This window comes from Phalangium opilio, unplaced genomic scaffold (genome assembly GCF_054372755.1).
Source record: "Phalangium opilio isolate 3A_F unplaced genomic scaffold, DU_Popi_V2 ptg000070l_1, whole genome shotgun sequence".
Taxonomy (NCBI): Eukaryota; Metazoa; Arthropoda; class Arachnida; order Opiliones; family Phalangiidae; genus Phalangium; species Phalangium opilio.
The window spans coordinates 13,091,269-13,118,557 of record NW_028324182.1 but is presented as its reverse complement, the minus strand read 5'-3'; the positions used below and the strand labels follow the sequence as shown (position 1 = coordinate 13,118,557).

Here is a 27,289-nt window from a genome sequence, read left to right as displayed (position 1 = left end):
TCTCCCATCTCTTCCATACCTTACCTTCTTACTCCCGGCAAGGCTTTTGGAGGTGGAGTTGTTGGAACTGTTCAGAGATAGTAAAAGAAATCTGTGAAGTCTAAGGCATAACCCCTTTTTTGCGGATTCCTAAGCTTCTCTCTCCTCTTATAGTCCTATATATATATTTTTATCGAATTTATTTCTACCCCCTGCATTCCCCCCTTCTTAAATAAAAATTGAAGGAACGAAGGAAAACGTAGGGAGTGGAGTAATAGATAAAAGTGGTTCAAAGAAAAAGAAAAAGGCATCGAAAAACGGAGTTGTCCCATTACGCCGAATCCCGTTAAACCGAAATCCCAATAAATCGAATCCCGTTAAACCGATTCCCAATAAATCGAAATTTTAAGTATTGCTTTTCTCAATCAAGCCCGTTGGGCGGTTTCTGTCTATTGGGAATTTTTTATCAGAAATGTTATCTGTTGTTAGTGTTTTATAATTCTTCGTCAAAAGTTAATTAAGCAATGGTGGTTTCCGTCTCACCGTGGCCTAGTGGAAGAGTATCGGACCATCAATCGACAGACCCTGGATCGAATCCTCGAAAGGAAAAGTAAGTTTCGTAATACTAACATTCGTGTGTTTGCATACTAAAGTCATTATAAACTAAATTAGTTGCATCTGCCTTACGGTTAGGTTAGGTTAGGTTAGGTTAGGTTAGGTTAGGTTAGGTTAGGTTAGGTTAGGTTAGGTTAGGTTAGGTTAGGTTAGGTTAGGTTAGGTTAGGTTAGGTTAGGTTAGGTTAGGTTAGGTTAGGTTAGGTTAGGTTAGGTTAGGTTAGGTTAGGTTAGGTTAGGTTAGGTTAGGTTAGGTTAGGTTAGGTTAGGTTAGGTTAGGTTAGGTTAGGTTAGGTTAGGTTAGGTTAGGTTAGGTTAGGTTAGGTTAGGTTAGGTTAGGTTAGGTTAGGTTAGGTTAGGTTAGGTTAGGTTAGGTTAGGTTAGGTTAGGTTAGGTTAGGTTAGGTTAGGTTAGGTTAGGTTAGGTTAGGTTAGGTTAGGTTAGGTTAGGTTAGGTTAGGTTAGGTTAGGTTAGGTTAGGTTAGGTTAGGTTAGGTTAGGTTAGGTTAGGTTAGGTTAGGTTAGGTTAGGTTAGGTTAGGTTAGGTTAGGTTAGGTTAGGTTAGGTTAGGTTAGGTTAGGTTAGGTTAGGTTAGGTTAGGTTAGGTTAGGTTAGGTTAGGTTAGGTTAGGTTAGGTTAGGTTAGGTTAGGTTAGGTTAGGTTAGGTTAGGTTAGGTTAGGTTAGGTTAGGTTAGGTTAGGTTAGGTTAGGTTAGGTTAGGTTAGGTTAGGTTAGGTTAGGTTAGGTTAGGTTAGGTTAGGTTAGGTTAGGTTAGGTTAGGTTAGGTTAGGTTAGGTTAGGTTAGGTTAGGTTAGGTTAGGTTAGGTTAGGTTAGGTTAGGTTAGGTTAGGTTAGGTTAGGTTAGGTTAGGTTAGGTTAGGTTAGGTTAGGTTAGGTTAGGTTAGGTTAGGTTAGGTTAGGTTAGGTTAGGTTAGGTTAGGTTAGGTTAGGTTACGTTAGGTTAGGTTAGGTTAGGTTAGGTTAGGTCAGGTTAGGTCAGGTTAGGTCAGGTTAGGTTAAAGAATTAGTCTCAATTATATCATTCCAGTTATTAATTTTTATTTCCTTTATGAATATTTGTTACATTCCATTCAAAATTTTTAAACATCCGTTACAATATTTGATGATATGGCATCCAGTAATTTCGTCGCGGCACTGATTTTACATTCTTTGGGATTTTCAATGGCGGCTTGATATTTTTTTACAGCATTGTTGTACCTTTCGTTGAACTGAAGAAATTTTGTTTTCGCTGGTTTCGGAGGTTTCCCAGCGTCATTATCGAGCTTCAAGGATCGGCATTCTACGTGTAGCTTTTGCAGTTCTTGCAGCAAATGATAAAATAAAGGCTTAGTATTAAACTTCTGGTATGAATATACAAGAAGCCTCTCTTGTTAGCAATCCGCTCCATGTTTCACATAGATTTAAAATTGAGCATTTAAAATCATCTCCTTATATAGCGTACAAAAATTCAATTTTAGACATAACCATAAACATTTTTGTGTGGTTGTTCAAAAAAAAAACACGATTTTTATTTCAGAATATAACCAGCTTAAAAAATATATTTAAGACATTGAAATGCCAATCTTAAGAAAAAGAACCCGCCAAAGTATGAAAATTAACCCGCTCATTTGGCGTTTTCGGTCCAATGGGATTCGGTTCAATGGGACATTCGATCTAATGGGATTCGGTCTAATGGGACTTTCGATCCAACGGGATTCGGTCTAATGGGACGGGAGCTCGAAAAACGACGACGATTTCTGTCGAAGAAAATTCCACCTTTTTGGCCCGAAAGAAAACTCAACGGGCGAGACGACGAGGTGTATGTACTATATGCCAACTGTATGTGTTCCTCTTCTCCTTCTCCTCCGTCTCCGTAGCTTCTTTTCTTTCTCTTCCATTCCTCTTGTGTGTGTGAGAGAGAGAGAGAAGAACAAAATCAATATCTAGCATCGGTTACTTTACTTCCCCTCTTCGGTTAAATCAGAGCTTCTTCACTGAAATCTCTAAACTATACTTCCTTCCACTGTTATCTTGGATACTATATAGCGAATGAAACAAAAAATATTCCATAAGGACAATTCGGATGGGGAGAGTTGTCACTGTTCAATTTAAGGCCCCATTTCGTCGGTATTTCTCCGTGAAACTGTTTTTTGTCTAAGATGCAAGAGAATGCGAATCTACTTCACTTTTTGTTCAGCTTCATTTTGTTAATATATATACAAGCTGAAGGGTTATGGAGCTTCTAAAGGCATTCCTACGAGAGTTTTGTCCATTTCCCCCTTACATCGTTTTATTGATTCAATTAAATTGAACGGACATCAGTATAGCAGCGCCATGCAGTTATGTATGAAAAGTCCCCGCGCTGCTCGATCCGCTTTGCTATAGCCAGGCCAACTCCTTTTCTATTGACGAGAGACTTCACTGCCTGGCATCCTCTCTCTCTCTCTCTCTCTCTCTCTCTCTCTCTCTCTCTTCTTCCCATCCTATACCGAAATAGCTGACGCCCCCGTCTTTACCGATTCAAGTTAACTCGACATCGCTATCGAAAACGGATCGAATCGGCTTCTCCGCCCGACGTTTTCGAACAGGACCTATTTTTCGGGTTAAAAATGGCCTGCGGTTTTAACGCTTGATACATTCTTTTCAATGTGTATTAGAATAGGATGACTAGCTCATCCGCCGCCTTTCGCTATGGTTTATTTTCATCCCGAAAATTTAAGGAATCGAACCCTCGATTTTTATTCTTTTTCTGAAAAACCTCTGAAAAGGCTTCCCCTTTAGTGTACAGGCTTTTTACTCTTTTAAACATAGGAAATTTTTAACTTTAAGCTTCACTTTTAAGTTAAGTTGCGTTGCGGTTGGTTATAAGCGAGCAAGTGAAACTACATCCGAAAGGGGACGGACCTCCCTCTTTTCCGCTTTACTACTAGTTATACCAGCTGTTCTCGACACGTTTCTCCGCTTTTCCTTTAATCTTTGAAAACGCCAAATCGTTATCCGCTACCAGGATAAATTGTCCATTTCAATAGGGATGAAATTTCAAGGATATAAACCAAAACCAGTCCCTAGTCGATTTAAATCCCGAGTGACATTGCTTCAATGAGAGAGATACGGAGAAGAGAAGAGAAGAGACTTCTGGTAAAGTGTGAAACGCTTTCATCTTAGTGCTAGCTGTAGTCCCTGTTCGGGTCGTTTATACAATATTCCGTGAAAACCGCGGCGCTAATGTACGCCGCTGCGGTTTAGGGGTTTCTATTTTCTTTCACCTATGGGGAGAAAACTGGCTCGAAATAGTCGCAGAATTTAAGGCGATTTCAACAAATTTTCGTGGAATTTAGTCTAGGTCTACTTTATTGGGGAATACGAGATAGCTAAGTCATCTCTGCTGGGATGGTTGGGAAATGAATGCGTATCGAAACAGGTTTCTGGGACGTAACGTCGCCTGCCGCCGCTCTATTACATTTTAGATCATAGCATTGACTATAAAATCGCCCGTGAAGCTTTTATACACAGTCAGTCGTCGTATCTGTTTTCTTTCCTGAAGGCATTTGCGCCTTGCCTTTTCAATACAGAGCCCGAGATTCTGCTGTATCCATCCAATCCAGCTCGATCGGCCCAGGCTTAACTTACTCTGCATAGACAGTCACCTTAGATAGGGGAAACCCGAACTCTTTTCGACCTCTATACTGTCTGCTGTGAGGTGTGTATCTTTTCCGCACAGGATTATCTCTCCCGCTAGCACGAATTCCCGTTTTTGGGCTCTCATGCATCCGTTTGGGAATGGTAACATTCTCTTTCTACCTACCAAAGGCTACCATAGCTGTGTTTACTTAGGGGCTAAAGTCCGAGTTATAAGGGGATCTAACCCCCCTTGGACGTCTGTCTGTTAGCTTGGGTTATATCATCGGGATAAAAAAGAGAAGGAAGAAAACTAAACTAAAAATGCTGATACTCCATATACTCGGTACTTTTAGATATAGCATTAACGAGCTGAAATCTACGTGATATTCCGGCATCTCGAGTTATTTCGATTTGGTAAGCCTCGCCCTCTCTATCCTCGTTTGGAATGTACCTAGTGAACTTTCCTTTGGAGTTATAGCTATCTATTTACTTTTGAACCGAGTTTACATTTCGCTAAACTCCGCGGGCTAAATATGGGGTAGGGGTTTGGGCATGCTCCGACTTCTTCTCAAACAAAAAATAAAGAAAAAAAATGAAAAGAAACTTACTTGGGTACAGAAAGATACTTTTTCTACATTTATATATCGAATACTTTCACCTTTCCCTGAAGCTATGTAACAGACGAAACTGGCTTAGTTTAGACCTATAAGGATAATGTAGAAAAAGACGTTTCGGCGATTTTTATTTTCTTTCAAACAACTATTCCAAACGGATATAGTAACGGGGCTTCTGTATTCCTAAGGCTTGATTTTTACCTCCCTCGATCGCAACTTTACTCGTGACCTTTTAAAGTTAAGTACAGCGCTAAAATTTCTTTCTTTCTTTCTTATTTTCTTATTCGAAACTCGAAAGGGAATACTAAATACGTTTCTTCACTTCTGTAATTTCGTAAATGGATACGTGGTTCCCTATTTGAAATTTTCATTATTTTGTAGGCTCTTTTGAATATGAAAAGATAAATTTTAACGTAACCCTTACCTTTAAATTGTCTGATGAACTTTGAAAATTAGGGAAATCGGGGTCAAAGGGCGGGGAAAATGGTTTTAAACAACTTCTGCAGATAATTCTTCATCATATTCAAACTTTTGTCCTCTAATGATTACGACTTTAGGACCGATAGTATAAAACTGTTTATAAAGTTTATTATTTACAAGGTTTTAAAAGGTTTAAGTCAAGAGACCCGCGTTATACAATCATCTGTCTAATTATGCCCGTCAAATATTATCTGTCGTAATTTATATAGACCAACATGATGCTTTTATCTTATCAGTAGGCTACTTTGGTCTACTGTTTTTTGGTTTTTTTAATTGATAAACATAACAAAGTCGCAACTATGTTATTATTTTTTGTTACTAATTTTTTTAATTTCTATATAATGAAAAAGTTGGAACGTGTTGTATACAGTTTTCAGGGTCGGTATACTCGAGCTGGTGCTCGGAATAAAACGATTAAAAACCGTAGGAAAGAATTTTTCGCGTCCTTTCTAATATACGGTTGAGGTTTTAACGGATGAGAAGTAATGAGTTGTAGTCGGTGATCCTCGACGTATCACGAAATCCATGCCCAAGTTTCCGACTTCTTTCGTTGGAATTAAAACTTATATTAGGCTTAGCATAGGGTGTGGGATGATGTCGGGGAATTCTGAAATACTTCTCTATAGTCGAAAATCGCGTGAGCTTGTTACAAATATAAATTATTAATGCATGCTCATTTATTTTTTTTTTTTTTTTTGGAGAAATCCGAATGGAAATGAAGGAAGGAGCCAACGAAATCAACATTTACACGAGAGCCTGACTGGGCGAGTCTCTGTATATATATTCACTTTCCATATTAATTACGACGTTTCAATTATTTGAGAATGAGTGAAATATTATTAGGTCCACTCGGGTCATTCCCTTTCTAATAAATAAGTCTAACGCGGGACATGAATAACAAACAAAACTATACCTCAATTTCATTTTCAAATTTATTCCACGTTGTCAAGGTGACTTTAAGGAGATTACAATCCAACTCTTCCTTTGAACTATTTAAAGAATAGAGTGTATAAACCAGCCTTTTCGACGTAAAAAGGGGCAAGCAACCCTCAGTATCGGGACATCTCTGCGCACGCATAATACAAAATGAATACAGCGCAGGCGCTAAAAGCGAGATGAAAGGCATAAGTTTTAGCCCCGTGTCTTTCCCTCTTAGTTAGATTGAAATGCGGTCCATGCCGGGATGAGTACTTCCATCAAGGAACTTCGTACTAGAATCCCTAACTTCTGTCTGTCCCTAACCGAGTTAGCCATAGGTATCGTATGTATTTATTTTTTCCACGTTATAGAATTTGACCCCTTTCGCTATCCATAATGTATTCTTCTACCATGGATGCAATGACGCGTTCTTAACCTTTTCTTCGCTTCATTTTTCCACCATACATGTTCTTTCCCCGCAAGAAATAACAACACACATTGAAAGAGAGAGGGGGAGAAAAAAACATAAAACCCCCCAAAATCTGTATAAAAATCCTGGAACTTTTTATTATCGCTTCGTCGCTCAATGTTAGTAACTCCCGACAACTTTCAACGGCCGCGCGAGTGACACATTGTCGTATAAAAGACGATGAACATTTCACCGCCATTTTGTGAACATTCAACACCATCCAACCATCCCGGAGTTACAAGAAAGAAGAATGCTCGAACGCGATATTCACTTCCTAACACCGGATGAAAGTCGGTTTACCGCGCGATGCTTGTTCGACCCACGGAATTAGTTGGATATGAAAAAAGAAGTATAACGACACTATTGGGTTTCGCACGCTTGACCCCAGAAATAAGTTACGAGGAGAACCAACTTCTTCTAGAAGAAGAAAAAAAAATGTTATAAAAGGAAGCTAATTCTTTTATCCCTCCTTTTCCTAAAAATTTGCTGCCGAATCTTTTGAAGACACTCTTTCATTTCATTCGTGAACTAGAGAACGGTACGGTTGCCAACGTCTAAGAGACGTCGAGAATTATCCCAAGAGTTGCTGCTGCTCAACATGTGTCGAATTCGATAGACCGTAACGGACACTGACACTATATATCGTAGAAGATTAAGCGTACACCCCGAAATGTTGAGACTTAATAGTGTCTCTTGACTCCTCTCTGTAGTGGATGGATGGAGGAATATTTATATTTGGTTCTCTATCTCCATCTTTATCTATTAGCTGAGTTGCGGTCCTAGAAAAAAATAAATAAATAAAAGTTGTAGCTGCGGATTTTGAACTAGAAATATGAAATTGGTCTGCCTGCATCATTGCATGCATGTATGCGTGTTGTGTGGCCTTTTCGTTTGCCTTTATTTCTTTTCTTGTTTACTGAATAATATATTTATTTTTATTTTCGAGAGATTTCAACTTCAAGAGGGGTTTCAATTTAATTCGCATGTCTCCGCAATCGTATTTGGTTTAATGTTGTTGGGTCGTGGCCTCGGGGTTTAGGTACGAATTTCGTTGGTGAGAAATATTAATTTAAAACGTCGTTTCGTTTGCCTTGAGGCTCAAGATATGTTTAGAAAGATACATAGAAATAAACATCGTATGTGACTTCAAAACATATTCACAGGGTTGTGCATGTTGAATAAGAATTGAATTAGAGAGTTTCAACCTGAGAAGGTATCAATGTTTCCATGTAAAAACAGCGAGATTTCTATCGAATACTTGGCGTTTTTTGGCCCGCAACTAAAAATCGTATATCAACAACAAAAAATATTCCAATTAAGCCTCATGCATATTTTCTTTCTCTTTCCTTCCTATCTTACTCTCTCATTTCTTTCCGCGTCATTTCTCATTTTCTTCCATGTTCGTACTACGCTTTAATTTATGCTGCCAGGGCATTTTTTTTTCTTTTAAATAATTTTCCCTTATTTTTTTATTTCTGATTACTTGGCCTCGGGGTCTTGGTAATGGCTTACGGGTTATGATAAAACCCTAGACATAGGGTAGAAATAAACTGTGGTACGATATGGTGGTATGCGCCATGCCATGAACAACCCCTAGTTGTGTTACCTCCCCCCCAAACTTCGTTATACATACATACATGCACCTTTTAAAAATCCAAAATGATTGTTCTCGGCTATAGTTCATTATCGGAAACCTGTTAATCACGATATTGTCATACACGGTTTTAATAGCCTCCCAATTATTTGTTTTTTGAGCAAGTACCAATTAAATATATTTCTATACGATACTTTTACCCTCTCGACCGAATTAAGTTTTCATTAAATTTTTATTTTTTAAATGGGTATTGTCATTTCTGGAATTTCTACGAAACAACTTGATTCTTTTTAGGCGTGCCCAGTTGAGTTTGAGGTTTTTGTCGAAATTAACAATCTGAATTTATTTGAAAAAGCATTTATATATTTTTTTTGGCAAGGTAGAATTTGATGTAAACACTTTGAAGTTATTGAAATTTTTGATATATTTCCGTGTTAACCCTTCCCTTAACAATTTTAATGGGAAGAAATAGGCTAATAATGTAACGTACAGTTCTGCGGTTTCTATTTTCGCTATACCGCAAAATGGGTTTACTTCCACTTCGAAAGGAGTTAGTATACGCTTCATTAAACCAGTTGAAAACTTTAACCAAAATAATTTTCACGAACCCGTTATAGAAGAGAAAGATGGTTACGGGTGAATTGATAAATATATTTTAAATTTAAGCATTTCATTTCAAAATAAACTTAAAAGTGGAATTACTCCTACATTCGAATACGTGACATCAAAACAAGAACCTTTTAAAGAACAGCAGCCATACAATATTGTCACACAACCTAAATATGGAAATGTTTTAAATGAGTTCCTTCCTTGTTTGCTCTGGAAATTAAACCAGCGCGACACAACGCGTGTAATGGCAAAATTTTCATTTTTATTTCGTCTTTTTGGGGATTCGGCTAATGGACTCGCTAATAACCAAGAGCCCTATCGATTTTAGTCAACACTAAACGAAATGTTATTTTTTTTTACTTTCCATGAATTAACGTGTACTGTACACCTAGCGGAAGTTGATATCGCGAAGTTTTCATAATATTACGTTATTAATCCACAAATTCAGTTCCGTATAATGAACTATCAGATTAGTTGTAATAATTTTATCAAAAACCTTTGTGTTAATTTACATCTAGTATTGAATGCATTAATAAGCGACGTACGCTAAAGCTTTCAAACTATAATAAAGCCTGATCGCAAGAGGTGGAAAAGGTATTATTTTCCGATAAACTAATTGTAAAGCCGTTAATGGGTTACTAAAGCTCCTTTATTCAAATATGCCTGTGAGATGTTTGGCGCTACGATACCTTGAAGTGTTTGATACCCTTATAGAAAAGGATATCTATATACACCATCGCTTACCTTAATTGCTTTGTTCCAACATCTTACCTTCTCCAGCATCCTCTTTATACTCTTTTACCTAAGCCTTTACGTAAATAAACTTAGAAGATCCGGCCGAATGCGCTGCTGCTATTCTAAAAGATTCTAGGAAAACTCGGGATAAAATACACTGCTGCACTTTAGATTCTGCGAGCTAATTAAATACACTTTCTCCCCAGTTTTTCAAAGCTCGAATGAAAGTTAAGTTCATCCCGTATATACTGTTTTCAAACACTCTTTGCTTTTGATGTGGTGCGCTGGTTTTCTTTTTTAAAATTCATCTTTTAACAACGATGTTTGTTTTAACGAGCTAGAATAGATTCTATTCTCTCTCTGCAGCTCGACTTAATCCATTTTGTAAACGAAAAGAATTAAGCTTATATAATGTAAGTGGTGTATGAGGTTTACCGTTTTGGTTTCCGCTTAGGTTTTTGTGTTAAATTATATATATACCTTGTTATATATTACCTCATTAAGACGATGTTTCTTTTATATTATATGCGCGTCCCACTATAGTGTGCTTAAATGTATTAACGTGAAGCTAAGAGATTATTATAACCCTCTAAGAAATCATTGTATTATTCCTTCAACACAAAGAAGGGTAAACATTTTTTTTCTTCGCGCAATACATTATATACGAAGTTGGGCAACAATCGTTATTTTATCTGCAAGTACGATGCAATCGTTTCGGCAACGTAATTACTTCCGGATATACCTGTGTATAAGACTTGTTAATAAGTTCCCAACTGTATATACTTGAAAACCGAGGGGTATAACACTTCATTCTTTAATTGCACAGTACCACTCAGCGCAGGATTATATTGAATCAGAATAAATCATGGATGCAATTGCATGATAATATCGTCTTTAGAACGTTAAATCGGTTTAGTTTGTTTATATTACACCCTAATCGGAACTTCAGAACGGAAGTGACTTGCCTCTCGCTGAAAAGTCATTAATGTTGCGGAGAATGCGTCTAATTGTACGCAGTATAGGGATGTAAACATTTAAATTGTCATCCACATTAAAAACAAATGAATTGTCCTCGTTCTGTATGAAAATGACTCTTTCATATGAATAACACGGTTTTTCAAAGACGGTTTTCGATTTTAGAAAGGGTTAATATGAGGCTCCGAACGAAATCGACCACTAAACTAAACTCAGTCTGTTGCGCTCTCTTTGCAATGCTGCAGCCTTTACCTCGAGGCTTCTCCACTGAATTATTTCAACCCTTTTTTATTTTATTTTAAATCCCTCCCTCTCCGAAAAAGGGGTATATACCTATATATGTAGTTTTGCTTTCACATTTTTATATGTTATCTATAATATAGTATGTATGCCGTGTAATGGAAGCTTCTCTCTCATTCCCAACATTTTCCCCATATGAGCTTGCGCTAAGTTTAAAGCTAGTCTAAAGTACTCTTAACAACTAAGGGTTTTTGGAAATGTGAGATTGTCAGGCATGTATATATATTTTTTTTACCTATTTTAGGAGTCCCTGATATTATACTGTATATTTTTATTTTTAGATGATATTTACTTTTGGTATTTTGGCACGCAGATTTTCGAGGAGTTGGACATTATATGAGTTTCGTTTTTTTTTAAAGGAGTATAATTTAGAGTTGTTCTTATAGACAGAATTTTAATATCCCTTTAAACTAATTTGGCATGAGTTAAAAGACTCAAGTTTGTCAAGTGTCCAACCCGAAACCCCTTTAAAGATCTCTTTACCTTCGAGTCCAGACTTTTTAGGACCAATCGGAGTTTGTCAATAGAGCAACAGTTAACGGTATAATATCTTTCCCTTAAATAGTTAACTTGAGAAATACGTTACTCTAGCCTTAGCAGTATCGCAAACTCTATACGAAACTTTGTCGCCTCGATTTTTCCTTTCCTTTTCTCTACTTTCCCTATTTTGAATGTATAATATATATATATACACACTTTACCCCCATTTCACGAATCTACCCTTCGTCGCAAAGTGCAGGGAAAACGGAGGGTATTGAAAGGTCTTTTTCCCTTCTTACTCTCCTCCTTCTATTTCTCCTTATACACTGTAAGTCGGCTTTCACCATCATTTGATATACACCTGAGCTCGAGACAGACGGGAAAGAGTAAGGCTTTAAAGGGGTTTTCGGGAAAACGTTTCTATTCACCAGGTAGGATGTGGAAAAGTGGTTGGGAAAAGCGGATCCGAGGATATTTTCCCTAATGAAATTTTTCCCCTTTTTATATAAAAAAACTAGAACTTTTATATTCTAAAGCGTGGGACAGTCGACAGTCGCGTCGATTCTTAATGGCTGATCCCCGACCTCTATCTAGGAGTAACTTTCTCTCAACTTTTCTATATGCGTGAAGAGAAGAGGAGGGTAAAATTGTTCGGTCTACTACTACTACTACTAGAAAAGGGTGCCATGAAAATTTATGGTTGGACTACCCTCTCCTCCCTCGTGGGCCTCCCCAGGCTCTAGCCTCGAGGTCTCACCTTTACTATTTGTCGCGTGAGGCAATCACGTATAATTTCACCAGTCCTGCCTCCCTAACTCCCTCATCTGGCCTCCTCTTAGACTTGCTCTACTAAAAAAATAAGAACCAAGCCGAGGAGGTGAATATATATATTCACCCTCTGACCCTAACCCCAAAACGCCCTGCACCTTCATGCACCGACCACCACGCCACGACGTCTTGATTTTTGTTAGTGGGTTTAGCTATACCATACTATACATTTCAAAAGTATTAGGTAAAATATAGAAATACTTCTTAATAATTTTGGTGTCTGCAATGTCGCTGGTGTATTAATTTCAAGGTTAACTTGGTACGGCCTACAAGAAGTGGAATGTTTTAATTGCGTTTTGACTTAAACCGCTAGAACTCGTGATTATTTAATATACATACTTCAGGAGGTAACAACATGTCGCTTTGCTCACGTGATATCACAGACTTAAATTGCACCCTCAAAACATATTTAGCCAAAAAAATAAAAAGGAAAGACGACAACGGCTGGCGTTGCATGTCGAGTTACACGGTGAACTTTCACTCTCCAGCCGACACTTGGGAGGTATTAAAAGAGGCCCTCCGCTTAATATGTTTAGCGATAAATGCACGGCATGGCTGCGTTTATGAATGCTAGATGAGGAGGCGAAATTTTGGATGATTCGCCCACGTTATATTCAAATCCCCCCTCCTCCTTCGCGTATGACCAATTCTCCCCTTGGTTAGTTTCCCACTGCATAGCGCGTTCAATCTTCAATTCGCGTAATCGGCCTCCTGTTCAGCGAGTTCCATCAGCCTCTGCCTATAGCTGACCAAAGGGGACTTTCCCCCTAGAAATCTATAATAGCTGTCCATGAGTAACCCCCGAAAATGATATTAACGCCCCAGAAATTTTATTAATCGAAAATAATTCGTTGGAAATTATAGGGAAAAAAATTATTAGGCCGACATGAACACGTTAGTTCTGTAATTTCTTTTGTTGCCCGGTTCAATGAATCATTTTCGCCTACAGAGAGTGTAGCAGTAATAGTAGGTCTTGTAGGTCAATACTTTCGTGTCGTTAATGGGCATGCAGCTCTTAATACACTTATGGAGAAAGAGAGAGAGAAAGAAAACAAAACTATTTTCTCCCCGGGTCCAAATGGTTTCCACGTAACCTTTTCTTAATAGTTTCAGGATATAAGCATGAGAAACATTACAAAAATATATATACGCTCTAATGGATGACGTACGCCGTAACAATATAGCTTTATTTAAAATCTTGCCTTTTGCTTTTATCCGCTTATAATATTTCTTGGGTATATTTCAAGGGGAGTTAAGACTTTATTATTATTATACACCGAAGCTTTTATTCTAAAAATATTCGGTCAACTCCCATTCCTCCCTAGTATAGCTTGGACTCTTACCTCATCTGTGGGGGACGCGAAAAGAAACCAACCAGGTTTTAAGGTAGATGCGTCGTTTGAAATTCCGCTCGTGTAACAATAATGGTTTTTCGACGTTTTACACGAACTCGGTTATCTAACATGATAAATAAAAGATGTATTCCTCAAATGAAAAAGAAGAGACTAAAAGAGAAAAGAAAAATTACATCGACTCCGCCCACCTTTTATGACGTCAGGCGTCTCAAGTGCCCTCGTTTTGTAATGTAAACGTCTTCAGTGTATTTGACATCTGCTGGTCCGCAGTATGGTCGGAAAAGTAATTTAGTTTGTACAATTCGTATAAAGAGACCAAGGACTTTTCTCCACTGAAGTTCAAGGTTTAGTTAACACAATATCCACCGCTTCATCCGCACTAAGACCATTAACAACCCTCGGTCTTAGTCTTAGATCCGCAGTAGAAACTCTTGGTGAAAAACGTAGTATTATGTAAGGAATTATGTATAGAGAAGTTTCGTATTGATATAAATAAGGGGTAGTCATTCAATTTAAGTTGATTCAATCTGTGGTTGTTCCGTCGATGTGCTTAGGCAAATAATACGTAAAGTTTCCAGTATTACAGCAAACTTGGGTTGTAATCTAACAAGGACAAGAGTATGGAGGAGTCGAGATTGAATTAAAGACTACTACTAGAGTCGAGAGACAAACAGAGAGAAGAATTAAGGGAGAGGAACTGGTCTTCCCCCCTCTTCTCCGCTGTAATCTCAATTTACCACGTACTTGGTCCTCCACTGGCACCAATGTTCACTTCTTTAGTCTTATTTCCTTAACCTCTATCCAAGCATACACCTTCTCCTCAGTGTAGAGAGTAAAGTAGACCTAAGTAGAAGGTACTCGCGAGTTTGTCTCGGTTTTTGGGTGTGGTCAAGAGAGTATATCGCGCTCGCGCTTTCGGCTGGCCAAAAGCGGGGGTGGATCGTAGTTAGGGGTGCTCTTCGATCGCCGCCAGGAAAAGGGGACCCATGGTTCCGTCGAAGGAGAAGGAGGTGGTGGTAGAGGAGAGAAGTGTTTCCTCTTTTAATGGATGGGGTTTTCTGCCAAAACGGTTGCAAATGGATACACACCAATCCAACCCGCCACCTCTCTCTCCCTTTCCTACTTCCCCCCGCGTGCCAAAATCAATATAAAATGCATAGGTAGGCATGTAAAAAGAATAGCCCGCTCTAGAAAAGCGAACGCGCGATTTTCGATGTATATACGTGCCATGGACGTGAAGCTGGTGCAACCACGACGACCTGGAGAGGAAGGAGAAACCAACCCCTCCTTACTCTTTCTCTTCTTCCTTCTCCGCACTTGGGAATCGAGGCATTATCAGGGAAAAAAGTGGATGATGGAATACCGCCAAATAAGGATTCATTTAGCAACATTGTGGAAAATTCCCCCTCTTTATGTATATCAACCCTTGATTTCCCCCTTTCCATACCAGATTTATTGTACGAAGATAGTATACTGAAACATGAAAATTTATTTAGGTAATGAGAACTAGTTTTACATTACTTCAGGGACGTTTTAGAATGTTTGACATGCACGCATGAGGTCGTAATTTAAATTCGTTTTGTTTTAATTTTCCTTTTTGGTTTGTGGTTACTTTTTTTTAAAGTTAGTTTTAGAGTTTTCCACTCTTGTACACATCCCCCTCTATTCATTCTACACGCTTCTTTAAACACGCTCAATTTGCTTGGATAGTTGTTTGCACTTTCGATCGATCGCATCTGATTACCGGCTGCGGAGATAAACGGGGTTCGAATGAAAGGCCATATACGAAATAGGAGAGAAAGTATCTCTCTGTTTCTGTCTCTCTCCGTGCCTTCTAAGCTATTCACAAAATTATTTAGTTGCCCTCGTCGCGTTCTCTGTCTTCCAACGCAAAATATATATATTTATATAAATATAAACAGGTCTCTTATAAATTCGGCATGGGCATTTGCATATTTCATTTTTGGTTCTATAGTTTTGTCCCAACTGGGTTAATAATATTGTCTTTATTGGGAGGGGTCTGCGCACCGGGCCTCGTTTAAAACCCCTTTGAATACGGCGTGATTTTGAATGTCTAAATATACAGTATGAAATTGGGACTTTTGTAATTAGAGAGATTGCGTCGTGAAAATGAGGACAATATTGTTAAGAAGCCTTTACTAAATTTCCATTTATCTCTCTTTCTCTCTCTGGTTGTTTATAAGGTAATAACTTTATATTATAGGCAATATACTGAAGTTGTTATAAATATTGAATTTGTTTAATGATAATTAATTCAAATCAAAGCGGCGCTAGATTTAAGGACGGGAATAAATTACTTCAATTTACAAGCGTTTGATCATATTCTATTTGCTAACTTTCCAACTGTCATTTCCCATTTCGAGCGGCGAAATATACGCTGGGACAAAACCCGATAAAAAGCTCTGATGAAAAGTGTCGTGGTCAATTTTTGGGGAGGGAGTCTTTTGTAACGTTATATAATAAGTTCATCCCATTATAAGAATACAGCGCGCGGTACAGTTTTAAGCAGAATTTAGCACTGTAAAGTTGTGTGTCAGATTCAATCCGAATTTTCAATTTCCAACCAAGGGGACCATCACTGTAAATCGATTACTTGTAATTATATTATCGCTGGACATCAAGGTTTCAGGATTGGGGCTTTTAAGGATTACCATGCAGGCCCATAATCCCTTTAGTACAGCGTGTACAGAGATTACTACGAGTGAATGGCCCCTCGTTTTCAACAGACCAGATTCTCGAGAATCGAACCAGGAATCTTACAAACGACTTACTGAATATCTAAATCTAATTTACCGTCAGTCGAAATTTGCGCAATCTCTATAAGGATAAGTCTAATCTTTTGTTAGTGTTAATCCGTAGCAAACTCGGATTGACCGTTAAAAGTAGAAAATACGAGGGGCGTATGTCGACATAGGCTTATTATGCAAAGTAGTCTAAACGGTCTTATACGCTATTTTTATTCCCCAGGCTATATCGTATACGTTTCCTAGGAGATATGGTGAAAAACTGAATATATAATATATAAACCACGGCTTATAATCCTCTAGAAGAAAAGAATTTAAAATACGCTAAGCTTTTAGAGAGCGAGAGAAAGAAAAAAATGTATTATCAAACGATGTCCGCGGTATACCATACTACGATCTCCTCTTTTAAAACTTATAAATCAGAGAGACAGAATGAAGAAAGATCTAGCTATAGAAGTATACGCGCTTTGAAATACAAGAAGGGATATAAAGTACGCGGCCAGATCCGGTATTGTTATTATTCCAAATCCTAAGGTTTCGAATTTAATCCCCGTGAAGGCTTTTTCTTTTTTAGTCTATGGTGAAAAATATGGCGGTCGCCTTTTTACGTATTTTTAGCGTGTCCAACAAAATATATATCTATATATCTTTCCTACACTTCAGAGCCTCGACCTCCTCCATCGTATCTCGGACTCATCTCTTATCCCCAAGTCGTTCGTGTTTTAGAGACTATATTCATTGGATAAAATAATAAGGGAGGCTCTGATAATACTAATATTATCCATTCCAAAGCTAGAAGTTGCATTTACACGGTAAAATTTTATTTGTAGTATCTGTACTATATAGTCAGCTTACGTCGTGGTGAAAAGATTGATCAGGGTCCAATTTCTGGGCGATATTAATGTACACGCTTTACCTTTGACTGTATAATACTAAATCAGGTGTCATTCAAACCTTGGAATACCAGGGGTATTATTATTGACTAAGAGTTCATTGAAATATTTGAGTCATAAAGTAATGTTTGCTTCAATTAAAAATCATCGACTCTGTTGGTTCTTCCAAATGTTGTATGAAACCCGGTGTCGGTTTCTGGAGGAAATTCTGCCTGTTACCACCGGAAACCAGTATATGACAACTCTCTAGTTAATTTTTCCACGACTAATATAACCTATGCCATCTCCAGGCCTATTTTATAAGTCTTTTATAGAGTCCTATTTCAAAAAAAAAAAAAAAACTTTTTTTTTTATATTCTTCTACCGGCTCCTCCCGTATAAGTATAAAGTATATGACCACACGGTGGTTTTTATTTCTTCGAAAGTATATAAGGGGATTTTTATATTTCCATCTTCCACCCCACCCCATCCCACCCCCTTGCTTCCTTTTTACGCTACTTATAAAATCCGGAGGGAAATTTGGATGCTATGTAAAGGATGTTACGTCTTCTCGGACGCTTTCGCTTCCTTTATCGATGGTCCCATCTTTTTTATCCCTATCGTATAGGCTTATTTCGTATACATACATGCATACACACTTAGATATTTGATATTTTGGAAAGGGAATTTTCTTTTACGGTGGCTCGGCTGAGGAGAATTGTTGCGTGGAAAAATATGTGTAGGATGATGTTTGGAGTATTTTTGTATTTGGTTCAGACATATTTAGATTCCGGCGGCTTTTGAATAAGGTTGCATGCCTATTAGGATGCCGGTCAGGAATATGTGTGTGGGTTTCCAGTTGCTTGTTAAATTCTTTATATATTTATATATAACTGGGACAAAATATCTTATAAGTCAAACGAAAGTTATAATATATATCCGTTGGTTCCAGTTTAGCAGTTATAAGACGGCGTTACATTTTTCTGATATTATGTTATATAATTACTGTTGATTACCTATTACAATTACTGAACGAAAAACAACCAAGAAAATTACAGTGATTATATTTTTTATCGCGTTAGATTATTTTACGAATGGTCCCCCGTGAATAGAAAATTTTCTTTCAAGTTTAGACGCGAAATTTTTGAAAGTCTCGATACGACACGCTGGTTTTTTTATTCTTAAATTTCATCCATCCATCTTTAAGGAGGGACATCCATGGAGGATATGTAGAGTATGCAGAAGAGCCTTTCCTTTTTTCGTGTTGTTGTGCCGGCCTGGCCGATTAGTTCCATTGTGGAGAATATATATTTCCCGTCCCCCTTCAAATATACATACATACCATACCATCCATACTTATGTACAAGACGAAGCGGGGAGAAGGGGAGAGAAGCTTGAACTTGTACAAACGAATCACGTGACCGAGCAGCGACCCTCTTTAACTTCTCTTCTGGAGCGTTTTAGGCTTGTCATCGTCAAAAAGCGAATTGCATACATAGAGAACCATTTTCCATATATATTTTTTATTTCCATCGGCGGGGTACGTTATAGGCCGGCTTATCCCAAGGTGCGTTGTGTATCCGTCACTCGAATTATAAGAGATTGCAGCTGGTCCTACAGGGTGACATATTCCGAATGTTAAGGGACCAAACCGTTTATACAAGGGGGAAAAGATGACTATAGGGAGGAATTTTCGTGTCAAACCAAAAACCCCAACCTTTTTTCCAATGATTTCGTATTTTCCCGTGTTTTGAAGTACATACTCGGTGTGTTCCGGCTATGTCCCTAGGAAGGAATATTATTCCTTGGGCCGTGTCCTTTTGGAGCGCCCGACTCGCTCCATTCATCCGGCTTATTAGGGAGAAAACGATGATCAAATTGCGAGTTTTGCGGGGAACCCAAAAGAAAACTTGTCTATTGTACTTATATTTTTTTGTACCGTCTATACTCCTAGAGTTTCCAATTGCACCGTTATTCTAATAAGCGTCTGTTATTTCCATCGTGGTCTTTTGAGGTTACCGATGAAACTAGTTTTGACAATTGATAATTGGCCCTTTTCGTCTACGTCCCGATGGGACGGCTACGGTCCAGTAGGGGTACCAACCATTCTGTCCGTCCTCCGGGGGGATTACGTTACTCACGGAAAAAAAAGGGATGTTTTGCTCCCTTTTGTCAATTCTTTATACCCATCTCGGACAGAGATCCATTGAAGCGATGGATAACTCCCTAAAGGTTTTGCAAAAGTTTCTCGATCCCCTTTAAATATTATTTTTACGCTTCGTTAGGCTCGTTTTCATCTCTGCACCCAGGTTATAAATAGACCCGCGCTTGGAATCCCACTCTTTCTTTCTTTCTTCATCTGCATGCCTTGCGGGCTCATCTGCTCTTTGTCGATACACGACAGGAGTTAATAACGTTTACACCAATAAGGATAAGGTGGTGACGCGATGTTTAGAAGAGGTTTTGTTGAAAACGAGTATTTCTATAGAATAATTCGGATAATTCTGTACGGTTGCATTCATTTGTGAAAATTTTATTTTTGGTTTCTGATAGTCTGATAAGGAGAGCTCGGGGCTCGGGTCCTTCAAACTTCGGAGAGTAAGACAATCAGTTGTTTGTATACATTTAATCAAACTTTCAAGTTGTCATTGACTCTAATATCATCAAATACGCAAATGTAAACATATCCAAAAGTCGAGTGTTGACTGAAACTTTAATCAGCTAGTGTAAGAGAGAATTCTAAGTGAGATAAGACCTTTGGGAATGCGATATTCTTGAAATTCCCCTCACTTATTTTTATTTATACTTTTATCGAATTGAAGATATTTCAAACATTGTGGATTGATTCCGTTTCCTCTTGCCTATTTAACGTAATCAAATCGTGTCATAAGCCATCTGGTTATCGGTTTCGTTTAAAGATGAAGAAGGCACCCTCTGTTCCGTCAAATTTTGTTACTTTTACTTTATCGTATCGAAAAAGGCACAGACACCACCAATTGCGATTGACTTTGACGCCACGACAAACCTTATATAAACACAACATCATGGCCCAGTTTGACATCACGGAACACGTTTGGGCGTGTTTCCCCCTCCGCGACCCGGCATCGGTAGGTACTTGCGGGGACCCATTATTTAATATCGCTTTTGAAAATGTCGTCTCGATTTTCCTTCCGATTTTCACCTCACGTCCCAAACCCTGAGCCAACTAGAGTATAGAATCGGTAGTATTGAAGCGGGACTCTGAGTGGCCCCGACTGTCCGTCTCTTTCGATTTATTCCAACAGGGACATCGAAGTATACCCCCGGCAACAAGAACTAGCAAAGAAAGTTCTTTAAGAAAGCGGCCACTTTTTTGGCCTAGACGGAACCCAACATTGTATATTTTTTTTTCTCTCCCATCTCTCTCCCAATTTTTTTTTAATGTCTCGTTCTGGTGGAAGCCCATTATTCGCCATTGTTAACGTTCTAAGGAATTCCGTGGAATAGTCTTCTACACTAACCATTGTCTGGGATCCCTTGTGTAACTCCCAGGGTGTCCCTCTAACTCTGAGCGAGGCTTAACATAGCTGCAGCCAGCAGTTTTTCACCCTATTCTTCCACTGAAAATTTTTCATTCTCCCCTCGTATACCACCCCTCTGTTGAATATACTTAAACTTTTTGAAATAGAATATAATTGGATTCCTTGTATTCAGGTATAAGCTTTGTACCCCCGCTCGTCGTACCCTCTATGGTCCATTGAAAAGGGGTCGGTCGACCCGGAGAGATTCAATACCGCTTCTTTTTCTTTCCCTAAGGAACCTTGGGATGTTAGAGAGAAACATGTTTAGCCTACGTAGATGCTGTGAGAAGAAAAAAAAATTGTTTATAGCAAAATACTAGCGCGTGATCCAATTTCTAATCAGCCATTGAACCTCTGGTGGTTTTTTAAGTGTCATGACCACTCTTAGGAAGAAATATGGCCCTTGTTCCAACAGCCAACCACGAGATAACATTGTTTAAACCCTTAACCGCTCTGCATGCCCAGAAATTAAAATGCGAGACGTTTAGCTTCAGACTATATCGATAGATAAATGGTCCAAAAATAAATTTACCCTTTTCCAATGAACATTTTAACGGTAATGATGACCTATAAAGGGAAGATAGGTCGATCAATAAATTCTAAACGGCCTGCGTTTATAGTGAGAACTGTGAAGAAACTGGTGGCTTCGGTCAGGGAGGAGTAGAGACGGAGCGAAATTGTAAGCACTGCACTTTTTAGGTCATCAATGATTGGAACTCGTTACCTGAGGAGTTGTTATCATTGGAATCTTCTACCACTTTCCGTCACAGTATAACGGCTTGGATCCTGGACAACGCCTGACTTTAATAATTTAATATTTTTCGGTTCATTTGTTGTACCTTAATGCTTTTGGGGGGTTGCACATAAGTCAATTTGGCTTAGCAACCCTATCCCTCCAATAAATAAATAAACCGTGCACCATACACACCCACAACGGTAGATGGGGACAAAAACTTGGTTATGGCTCATCACGTGGTAAGTGGAATCAGATTTCCCGCAAAGTAATACTACGAACTTCCTTCTAGTGAGAAAACTAACTCTTATTTTTCTCTTATCATGATTCTCACTAGAGGGCAGTTTGTAGTGAGATTTTGCTCGAAATCTGATGCAGCCTGTCGCGTAATAGGCCATAACCAAGTTTCCACCATCCCCATTTCTCCCTCTGCATGCGAGTGTAATGTGTATGGGGATGTTTGTCAGTGTAGTAAGCACCTACAATATTCCTCTCCCGTCTCTACGCCTCCCTGCTTCGATGTATTCCAAGCTGTTTTATCACTGGTAATAATAAACAATATAATATTTTAATTTATTACATAGGTATATTGTCTTTATCGTTGCCATTGAGTTGAGAAAATTACCACTAGAGTGGCCTTTCACCCGCAAGGATATAGACCAAATGAACTTTATCACGCGCTCGTTGCGCCATCCCGGTGCGAAAAAGGGAACTAAAAGAAAAGGCGGGAAATTTGAAGAATTTCAAGAATACATGTAAATGGCCGAAATTCAAGTTCGTTTTCTAGATGGCGACAACATCGTTTGATAAACTTGGTGGCTGTCCGTCCGTCCCATTGTTTTAAAAGTGTCCCGCGTTCCCCCAATAGGCAGGTTAACGCAAAGGCCACTCTAGTGGTAATTTTCTCAACTCAATGATCGTTGCCATATCAATTCTCATGTGTTGTTGAATAGGCCTAGATTTTTTCCAATATTACGAAGGAAAAGGCTCGAGTTGATGATGACTGTAGTAGCGTGACCGGGCGCAATCCCATCTGTGAAAACAGTCTGATTTACATTCTGATATTAGCCATAGAGAAATAGAACTATCATTAGTCCGCGTACGAGTATTATTTCAAAATGAAACGCTTGTGTTTATATTACACCCATATTTATTTTTCATTAATAAGGGAAGCACTGTGTACTTACCTTATATAAATACACCCAGCGCCGAGAGTTTGTTTGAAAAAGGTATCAAATATCAATAATTTACCTTTAAAGGAGGGTTTGGGGAAATTATTATCCCAATATTCATTGTATAAATTAATTAATTCATGCCTGTGTGTGCAGGAGTTTTTTTTATTATATTTCCGGTCGAAATGGAACGCGAGTCCACGTCGCGTAAAGCCAAGGGCTCAATTTCATAGGTCTTTTTAAAGGTATATATAGGGGTATGCATGCAAAGGGATTTGATTAAGCATATCGTATCGTGGAACGACAATTAGGAGTGTCGTGTTCGAGTGGCAATGCTCACGGAATTCTAATTAAGATAGATTCACCCCCCCACCACCACTCCTAACTGTACCCCCTTTAACTAGAAGTTATAACAAAAGGCGTTTCTCTCTCTCTCTCTCTCTCCCCAGTACATTCTTTCGTCCTTTCTCTCATGCGGATATAACAAAAGACATTTTTTTCTCCTTTGGAAAAGAAAGACTGAATCATTCTGTATAATCCAAACTTACCGCGGTCGTTTTCGCTTCTTTTTTTTTGTATATTAATGGAGGTTGACCATTGAAATTGTAATTGTAAAAATTACTGGTCTGTTTGTTCTTCTTTCGCATGGGAACCTTACGAGTCTGTTCTGTAGTCAAACCCAAGTTATGTATGTACTTGCTTACTTAAATTGTTACTAGCAAAGTTATTATAGAAAACAACTGTAAATAGGCTTTTCTTTGAACAAGGGGATTAAGCAGGAAAAACAGTTGTAAAGGCGCTGTGGGACAAATACTATATATTTTTCTATCTAGCAGAATATAGTGGGCAATTATCTGTTATATAAATTTATTCCAAAACAATAATACTTATTTTCCCAGGACCTCCATATTCGCATCTCAAATTCATTCGTAGGATTTCAATTTATTCCATTCCATTCTATTCCGTTTCATTTTTAGAATTCCAATAAATACAATGGAGCTCTTTCGAAAAATAACCCTTAAATATACCGAACTCTCAACTTGACACTTACGACTTGCCGGATTCAATTAACTCGGCGTTACGAAGAATAAAATGAAAAACGTTCTCTCTTCTTCACTTCACTTCAGAACGGCACACCTTTATAATAATGGTTTTGAGAGGACTAGTCGTTAAATAGAGCAGAGCATAGGTACGTCAAACTCATTAAAATGTTGGATAAACCCCGCGTGTTGTACGTCCTCCAGATATACTTAGTCGCGTTTCCCCGCCGAATATGTAAATGAACTGCCAATGTTTTAAGTAATTGCAACCCCTAGCGAGAAAGAGAGTATAGAGTGAGTGAGTGAGAAAAGCCGCTTTAGTTGGAGTCATTTCCAAGCGGGGGTTTCGAACTCGTAGCCCCCATGGCTTTCCAATCAAAAGTTGTATATTAGTCGCGCCTCTGTGTGTGTGTGTGTTTTTTTTTATCCCTTAGTAGGAGTCACACGCCAGGTGGCTTTCGCGTAACTAATCTCTGACGTAATTGCGGCTATAATAATAATTGAAATGAGTAGAGTGTTGGGAAAAGGCTAGACCCTTTTTCGCTGACGTAAAGACTGGCCTTTGACTGTCCGTCCATTTTGGTTCAACGCGAGATTGGTATCTGATAGCCAGAGAGCTTTTTCGAAGTGGTCCATGAAGGAAAATCAAATTGACACCCCATACGGTGTTAAATAATTTTTGTAGGTTTTTGGTTCGAGCCAACTGCGAATACGAACCACGCCTAATTTTCCTGAAGGCAGCACTTCCTTTTATAATCCATTCTTAAATCTTCCAAAACTTTAAGGCTTAGGTGCAGCTGTCGCGACCGAGGTCTTGACCTTTATGGCGTTATTACGCGTTAATGTAACCTTTACGCCCTCTCTCTTGCTTTATTGGCAATTAGTTTCTCTGCTGGGAGAGTCGTGTAGTCGAGATCACGCTTTGTTTACAGGAAACGAAGGGGACATTCATTTTTCCCTCGATGTATTACGTCCTGCACTTGGATGTGGTGGACAAAGATATGGAATAAATCGCCAGGGTTTTTTTTTTGTTACTCCGCTGTATACTTTTGTTTTGAAATGTTTTGTTTTGGACTCATTTTCCCTGGGGAGACGGTTAGATTGAAAGGATATATAACCTTTCTCTCCGTGACAGACAGGGTCGACCTTTTTGCAACGTAACTATCTTGTGTCAGATATTTTAGAGGGGGGACTCTACAATTGTAAGCTTTTTCGTTTCTATTCCACCTTTTTCTTGTTATTATGTTTATACGCTTTTCGCGTGGTGCTTTACTTGTTTATCATTATTTTTTCAAAGAAGTATATATACTTCCTAGTTGTTAGTATTATACGTTTTGATTTTATCTGAAAAAGAGTAACGATGTTGTTGAAAAATTGTTCTTGGGTTGTTTGTTTTGAAAGTTCAAATTGCCATATAGCAAACTTTAAAAAACGAGTTTCGATTTAATCACGGCGTATTTTATATCTAATTACTTTGAAATTTGATCAAAACACTAAAACAAGCACGTGTTGTTAGATTTGGGCGCCTCAATCCTTTTCTATTCATGAGTGCATAAGATATGTTCCATAAGTTTGTAATGTCTGGTTACAAATTGGAGCTTGTCATGAAGTGAGTGAGGTAGGTCATAGATCTCGCTTGTCGTTCTCTAACTAGCTCTCATTAGGTCTCTGGCATTACGAAGTTTACTTATGGAATATATCATATGAACTTATGATGGATGTTATACAGCAACAGCGGGATTACCGTTTAACCCTTTCGTTTGTTCGATGGCATCTTTCGTATTCCCTACGCGTGTTAGCATTATGACTTTATTTTTACGATCTTTTCGTGAAAGGGGTTTTGTTTTTAGTGTCTTTTTTGTGCGTCCCCTGGATGCTATTTATTTTTTTTTTTTCATCATTTTGGTTTGCTCTTACCAATTTTTGAAAAAGCCTCCACCTACGTTGGAAACTTTTTACCCCTTCTTGATCCGATATAGTTTTCTTGGGTGTTTCGTCGACTTTTTACGTAAGCATTACTCTCTCTCTCTAGTTCTTCGCTTATTTTTTTTTCTTTTTTTATTTAGTCCTAGACCAAGAAGTAAAACATATTATAGTTAATACTTTTGGACCTTCTGAAAAGAAGTCTTTTTTTTTCTCGTGGTGGTTCAGACTCTAGTTTAAAAATTAATTCCATTCGCAAAGGGGTAGAAGCGAAACTATAAAAAAATATCCTTTTTTATCCATGAGTTGGTTGGCTTTCACAAATTTTCTTTTTTTATCTAAAGTAATAAAAACGTGGTTAAGCTTTTATTCCGGCTTAGTTATATAGGACTGTATAGAATTCTTTTTCTTAAGACTTACAGGACAACCGCCATGAATTTTGGTAATTTTTGCCATGAAATAGTGACTGATCACTGAAGGATAATTCCATTTCACGACGAGAACAGTTAAGGCTACCAGCTAAAAGATTCTATTGAATATTTGAGCATAACATTGATGGAAAAATCTCATAAAAATATCGGGAAAAAATCTAATTTTATTTATTAGTAACAGTTAATTTATTGAGAAAACAATCAATATTCATAGAATAATTCATTTATTCTGGATAGAAACTGAAGCTAAGAGCATGAAGAAGTGGAAAGTTGGCAATTCCATCCTCGTGCAAGGAATAAAACTCGCATAAACTTCGATTTTATTGCTTTGACCGTTTTTCTGTCCGGTGCGCCGCTCTGAACCTGGAATTTAGAAGGCTGAAAAAAATTCTAGGGGATTAAATAGAGAGACTGTAAGGTGACCTCCCCGAACTTATGTCGTGCTTACGTACGACACCTATAGTCGTCTATAGACGTGTATCAACGTGGGATGTATAAAACACGTGCACTTAAGCTTATCCTGTAATATTTTCCAGGCTTCTTTTTTTATAGATGAAAAAAAATGTAATTGTTCCTTTTTACGAGAATCGTGTTTCTAAAAGGTATAAATAATGGTGTTAATTTGTCAAATAGATAAAGAAGGCGCGGGTGAAATAAGTATTTTTCATTTAGAAAGGCATCGTATAGGAAATATTCCAAATTTAAGTCAGAATGTCTGTCATTTTAAATAGATAGCCCCCTTCCTAATGGGGTTGATCTTTAATTTCACAATCTTTGCCATCCAAGAGCCTTCCAAAAGTATTTCTTTCCGCGTTCAACTCCCATTCCACGCAAACGTATTACCCATATATGATAGTTACACACATAAATGCCTCCAAATATCCCCAATCGTTATAAAAATGGATATAAGTACCAAGGTCGTCTACCTACCTAGAAAAAACAAAGAGCAACTAAAATGTTACGAACGATTTTCCTCCCCCCCCCCCCAACTTCCCCTTGCACGGTATTTTACGACCAGTTAGGGAGGGCGCTAACGAAAGAAACGTTTGAAGGAAGACTGCAAGCTACCGTAGCTCATCGCCCTAAAGAATGGCTCTTCTTCAATGGTTTACCGCTTTGAGCTGGACTCCCAGGTTGTTTGGTCGCAGGCAGCCACAACCGACATTGTTTCTGTAAAACGTTTCTAGGCCTTAAGGATCTTTTCTTTTCGACCATAGATATTA

The 27,289-nt window shown here is 38.3% G+C and overlaps 1 protein-coding gene and 2 long non-coding RNA genes across 6 annotated transcripts in view; 2 read left to right on the top strand and 1 right to left on the bottom strand.

The window, feature by feature from the left end:
• Nucleotides 1-27,289, top strand: part of LOC149661754 (toll-like receptor Tollo) — a 182,084-nt gene that overhangs the window by 111,402 nt on the left and 43,393 nt on the right. The window lies entirely within an intron of this gene.
• LOC149661758 (uncharacterized) lies at nucleotides 18,160-21,332 on the bottom strand. 4 transcript variants are annotated; one of them, XR_016368988.1, is made up of 4 exons: nucleotides 21,300-21,332; nucleotides 20,708-21,220; nucleotides 18,925-20,522; nucleotides 18,160-18,821 (listed from the first exon to the last, which is right to left on the bottom strand). It is a non-coding gene; the product is annotated as an uncharacterized LOC149661758 (long non-coding RNA). The 4 variants fall into 4 exon arrangements; XR_016368990.1 differs by having other exon boundaries at nucleotides 18,160-19,928; nucleotides 19,998-20,522; XR_016368989.1 differs by having other exon boundaries at nucleotides 18,160-20,141; nucleotides 20,233-20,522.
• Nucleotides 21,316-23,779, top strand: LOC149661757 (uncharacterized). Its single transcript, XR_016368986.1, has 2 exons — nucleotides 21,316-21,446; nucleotides 23,650-23,779. It is a non-coding gene; the product is annotated as an uncharacterized LOC149661757 (long non-coding RNA).